We start from the raw sequence: 6498 nt of genomic DNA on the forward strand, positions 1-6498 counted from the left end.
CTTCTTCCAAGTCTTCCGTGTGTGTGTTAAGGAACCCTAAGGACATCAGCCATCCTCCACTACCTTCCCAGGGCATAAAAAGGGGGCTGGATTGGAAATGGAGTAAGCAGAACCACAAACGGTACCTATACGGGACGCCAGCCTTGACAGCAAACGAGATTAGCTTACTACACCATGGTGCTGGCCAGAAAAAGAAATAAATTTCTACAAAGTAATTTTATTCCTAAAAATTCTAATAGACATATAAAAATTATACATATTTATTGGGTCCTGCATGATGTTTTGGCCCCGATAACATTTTGAAACATGCTATCTATAGATGATTTTTATGAAGCTTGCAAGAATAAAAAGAAAAGTAAACATTTGCTATACAAGTAAACAATCAGGTTATATATTTTTAAAGAAAGGGAACATGCATCTGTGAAACCTTAATAGCAACAGGACAAAAGTCAAAAAAGACATTGTTAAATGATAGAATGCATTCAATGTAAAGACGGCAGGAGCAAAGGAGCATCTGGGAGAGCTTCCACATCCAAAGCCTCAGGGTGAAAGTGCCCAGGGAGGAAGAAGACACGGTGAGACCAGACAGACAGCGAGAGCACAGACTTGCAGGAGACACGGTAGTGGCCGAAATGACAGGGGCTGTGGAGAAGCTGTGTGTCTGACAGCACTAAGCCATGTGGAAATTCTGTCATCTTTTCCTAAGGACTGGAACAGCATCAAAATATTTTAAAAGATACTAGTCAAGAAAGGTTGGTCTAAATTTATTTTTTTTTTTTAAGATTTGCTTTCTTTTTATTGGAAAGACAGATATACAGAGAGACAAAGATCTGTCCACTGTTTCACTCCCCAAGTAGCTGCAATAGCAAGAGCTGAGCTAATTTGAAGTCAGGAACCAGGAGCTTCTTCCGGATCTTCCACCCAGGATGCAGAATCCCAAGGCTTTGGGCAATCCTTCACCAGTTTCCCATGTCACAAGCAGGGAGCTGGAAGAGAACTGGAGCAGCAGGGAATGAACCGGCACCTATATGGGATCCCAGCACTCACAGGGCAACAAGCATTTAGCCTCCTAGCCAATGTACCAGACCCCTGATTAGTCTGATTTTAAAGCTCATTCTGAATATGCTTGATGAGTTTGCTAAACAGCCACTTATAGATTCTTAAACATTCATAAAAATGTATCTCTCTATTCTAAAGGACAAGGTGATATTCTATGGAACAAGCATGAAGAAAGGAAGGAATATTTTAAAAAGAGCAAAGGCTTGAATTTTATGGTCCATTGCGACAATATTTTATAGATGCATGCTCCTAGTTTTTACAAATACATATCCTATTTAGTTATGAGATTCTGTGTGATGTTTTTGCTACATGCTGAGTAAAAATTAGCAGTGTCACCAACTAGATCATTTTGACAGGAAAAAAACTGTTTTCTGTGAGTCTAAGAATTTGTTATGGAGCATTCATTACAAATAGGAAATATGTATAAAAGGCTGTAAACAAATTCCCACCTATACAGGTAATGATAACTTCATGTGTTGAAAAGTTGTCTGAGAAATGTCTCACAAAATCAGATTTTATCCAGCCATTAATTTCCAGCACACATGATAATATTTATTTTATTACAAACAACCAATAAGGAAAGCATAAAACAGACAGGAAAAAGTCAGCTTGGATTCCCATATATCTTACTAGGTAGGACTCAAAGATCAGTTAGTCACTCCTCACTAAGGTATTGAAGATTTCTCTGCACTCTCCTCCTAAAACTGTTCTGTTCCTCAATCATTAATATGGCTTGTTAAGAGTTATAAGCCTGTTTGGACTATCCTAAAATTCACGAAGTTGAGTAAAAATCACGCTTGTATACTCTAAGCTGCTAAATATAAAAATGAAAACAGACATGAGACAGCTGAATAGTACCCTATAAACAGCAACAACAAAACCTAAAATCCACAAATTTCATTACATGAACTTGGAGCTTCGGAGTGCACTGCTCTAGGATGGAAAGTAATGTAAAACACCTATATGCTCCATTCCTGAAGCTGGGCCAAACAGTGGGAGTTTCAATTAAAAACCACAGGAATGGAAAGGAATACGTCAATAAAACCACAGACTTGTAAGTCTCGTATGCTCGTTTGCAAACAAACACAGCAAGCCTTCTTGGAGTACGAGTGTATTATTGTAGATTTAAACTGAATGTGTGATGGTGGAGGTGACTGTCTCAGCATGGCTTAGCCTAATTCCATGTAGAGAAGAATACGAGCTCACATCCTGGCTTCCTCGTGGCAAATGCCATGCGGAAATTGCCTAGCTGAAGAACGCACTGCTGGTATGGGAAAAGCTGAAACGACACTAAATCTGCCTTTAAGTAGAAAGATCACTGAAGTAACAGAATTTTAAAGCTGAACTAATACGCAATCAGTATGCTGGAAAATTCGTTGTTTCAAATGTAGACATCAGGTTAATATCCATTTAAATTACTTAGCTTTCACTGTAAAATTTCTGCAGTGTCTGACATTAGCATATATTTGTTGGGCAATCAATTGGTTATAGAAAGGCATAATCAGTACATAAAATATTATGTATTTTATGAGGCTAAAATCAGAATAAAGTCAGTCAAGTTGAACAGAGCATAGGCCAAGTATTTGGTTTGTAATGCAATCTACAGAGCAGTGTGTGTTTTAAGATTGCAAATGTTGTAACATAGAAAATAGCTCTGCAGAGAGAAAATGGAGGTTTTATCTGGTGGGCTAATGAATTAACCTGTAGTTTAACTTTATCAATTAATAATTCATTTAAAATAGAATGGTTTCTGACTATTAGAACGATTCCTGAAATTAGTCTTATTGACTACCTAGTATTTAAGAGTTTGTCTTGAAGTTCAAAAGTCTTTATGATATTTTTAGGAATTACTTCTTGACCTTTTGGCTAAGATTAAGTGATATTTTTTTAAGGGAAAGGCTATCTCAGTTTACTCTGCTCAAAAGATAAATAAACAAAAGCTTTCTTATCCCCCACCCGGCACTTCCCGTCACAACATGTCTATTTCACCCAAATTGAAGGCCAGCGGTCTGATTTCCAGTGTTTTGATGCTTGCCCTACTGGAGAGTCCAATGAAAACACAGTGTCAAATAAAGCACTTGTTACAAAGCATATTCTTTGCAATTCTGTATTCTTAGGAGACAAATGTCTAAAAACAAAATTAAATGTAATTTTGTGAGATTCTTATTGACTGTAAAGAATATGCAATATGATCTTACAGCAAATTCAAAGATTAGGAAATGATCTGTACATCCTAAGTAGTTAATTTTCATGAATTATAAATTTCAAAATAGTGCGATACAAGCTTAATCCTAAATCTCTTAGTTTTTTTTAATTTTGACCCTCGTAATAGAGTCTGACAATCATGGGTTATTTTATTTTTCAGTCAAATACATGCATGCCTTGGTTTTTAAGCAGAATGTATCATCCTGTCTCCTAGTGATTAAGCCAATAATACAGGACAAGTTTTGTCTTTATCATTCACTGCTACATCCCAGTGTTTATTCAGTCCATTTTAAGCCACGCAGGATATGTTTTGCAAACAGAACTTAGGTTTTTTTAAAAAAAGAAAAGAATGGAAGAGAACTGGACATTAGCTATAACAAACCCCAAAAATAGATTTTCCAAAATGTGATTTCCTCTGTTCTGTTTTTAACTTGATTAACCAGAATGTGTTGCATCATGCAAATGATGTGAAGTGTTTTTGTTCCTTTAGAAACTACAATTTTGAGACTGTATCACACCACCTGAATAGGATTTAACAACAACAACAACAAAAAAATGTCCTTTTTAAAATGGACACCAGGGCCCTCAATGTGGCATAGGAGGAAAAGCCACTGGCCTCAACACCAGTTTTACCTAGGCACCAGTTCAGATCCCAGCTGCTTCACTGCCAATCCAGATGCAATGTTAATACCTTAAGAGAAGCAATGGAAACTGGTCTAAATGCTTGTGTCTCCAGCACCCATGTGAAAGATCCAGAAGAGGATCCTGGGTCCTGGCTTTGGCCTGGCCCACCCATGTCTGTTACAGCCACCTAGGGAATAAAACCTATGACTTCCAAATAAATAAATATTTACAAAAAAAACTTTAAAATAAAAATATACAACAGAAAAACAAAGTCTGAATGCATAATTCAACAGATTATAATAGAGAAAAACCCAAAAACCATTATTCTCTCATAACAGTTTTAAACAATTCTTCAAGGATTAATGATTTTCTAAATTATAAGAAAAGAATGATTAGCCTTTATTCCTAAACTATTAAAATTTGCTAATAACAAACACTGAGATTCTCTAATATTGAGATCTCTAAATGCTGCTTAGTTACATGTAGATATATATTAGCTTATTAAAAAGCAGTTAAGACAAAGCATAGTGGAGTAGCTGTAAGTAGTTATTTACCTGATGTAATGTGAATACAAATTAAAATGTTAAAGTGAACAACACAAATTAAGAAATAATGCATTTACCACTTGCTAAATGGTTTGACATTCATTTGTAACAGGGAATATTGCTAAATCAGCTCCCAGCATAAAGCTTAGTTACCTTTATGTATTAAAAAGTATACTAACTAAACTTTAAAATGGTTTTTATCTCCTAATATAAACATTGACAGCGCCTCTATTGGATGATACAAAAACCTCAATTACAATGTATTAACATAGTAATTATGAGCTGGCCAGATCTGAACTGCTGCTCCATGTCAGTATTACGGAACCGTTCTTGACATTGGCTCTATCTCAGGCTAACTGCACAACTGTCTCTCAAGTTCCAGCACAGACCGAGGGCTCGGACACAAAGGTCTGAACCTAGGTATCGACACCTATTTCAACTTAAAGTGAATATCTTCTCCTGGAAACGGAACTGAGTAGATTTTAAAATTCCCACACAAATACACAGAATACACATTCCACAGGATGCAGTGGTGTTGTGGAAACTGAAGCTACACAAAAAAATTCTTTTTTTCTTTTAACTGTTGGTATGGATTCAAGAAACATGACGGGAAGATAGTTTTTGGTTTTTATGTATCAGTAGGATTTCACTGCTTATATTAGTCAAGTTTGGTGTTCTAATTAAATGTCCAAGGCATTTAACTTTATAATGAGAGTAGATTTATTTAAATCAAAGTTTTAGAGGGCTGGGTTCAAGATCAAGTAGTCCTATTTGGCATCTGTAGAGGATGGCTGATTTTCATAGTGGCTTATGTGTGGAGGAAGATCTGTGGCAACCCTGACAGACAGCAGAGAACAGCCAGGTTTAAATTCAGGCTTGCATAACAACCCTTTTGTAAGAACTCCCTTCTGACAGCACATCTTGCACAGCTTAAGGACCTGCCTGGAATCTACCTGTAAGCCCCACAGCTGAACAAAGATTCCACCCTTTCTACACCTTAACTTATCACTGAAGAACTTGAGGAGCCAAATATGTCCAAACCACAGTTTAGTCCAGTATGTAGAATATATGATGATTTAGCAGAGACAAGCTGAGATATAGAAAAAAAGCAAAATGGTGAGGAAAATTATCTTAACTTTTCAAATCATTGGTGACATCTTCCTCTCTTTTCTTTCTTTCTTTCTTTTTTTAAATATGGAACGCTTCACGAATTTGCGTGTCATCCTTGCGCAAGGGCCATGCTAATCTTCTCTGTATCGTTCCAATTTTAGTATATGTGCTGCCGAAGCGAGCACATCTTCCTCTCTTTTCAATATCATTCCTAACATATTACTTTTAGGCCCTTGTGTAAAGGGGGATGTATCTTTTGAGGTATTTTACTATAAACACACAAAACAATAAACTGAGACCAATACTCTAAAAAAGCTAACTTTGCCTGTCCAATCAAAAACAAGCAAATTACTTTGTTTTGTCTATATAAGTTAAATGCATTTAGAAGAAATGAAATAATCCCAAATCAGTTATATCAATTGCATAATTCTTTGAATATCCTTAAATACAGTTTAAAGACTGCCAATAATTCAAGTATGAAGGTGTCAAAATGTTCTACCCCTTTCTCAATTAGTATGCATTTAAATTTCTATTAACTACAGTTATAAATAAAGCCATGCCATATCTGGCCATAGTTTTCATTTTCCAGGGTTCATATTTCTCAATGTTAGAATCCTTTATCAAAGGGTATTGACATTTTAAAAGCTATATAAAAAGTCAGACTGTAAGCCTTATTGTAACTTATGTGGATTTCAGTTATTGAAGATGAAAGCTCTTTCACAGATTTTTTAAAAATTTATCACAATTTAGGGTCAAAATTAATTTTCAGAGCAATTTTTACCAAGACATAGTATTCCAGAAAAGCAGTCAAAAACCAGTTTTCATTATTACATTGTTACTTATCTTGGAGTTGTAGTTAATATTATAAGACAAAACATGAGAAAATAATTTTCCTAAATAAAGTTTAGTTTGAAGATGCAAAATAGTTATAATCACAAAAATACATTAGTTGAGT

General features: G+C 35.5%; 1 non-coding gene across 1 annotated transcript; it reads right to left on the reverse strand.

The window, feature by feature from the left end:
- Window positions 1-5621: 5621 nt before the first annotated feature.
- Window positions 5622-5728, reverse strand: LOC121158122. The gene has a single exon (XR_005884145.1). It is a non-coding gene; the product is annotated as a U6 spliceosomal RNA (small nuclear RNA).
- Window positions 5729-6498: the final 770 nt, after the last annotated feature.

This window comes from Ochotona curzoniae, unplaced genomic scaffold (assembly GCF_017591425.1).
Source record: "Ochotona curzoniae isolate NIBS_2020 unplaced genomic scaffold, NIBS_Ocur_1.0 contig_3622, whole genome shotgun sequence".
NCBI classification, from domain to species: domain Eukaryota; kingdom Metazoa; phylum Chordata; class Mammalia; order Lagomorpha; family Ochotonidae; genus Ochotona; species Ochotona curzoniae.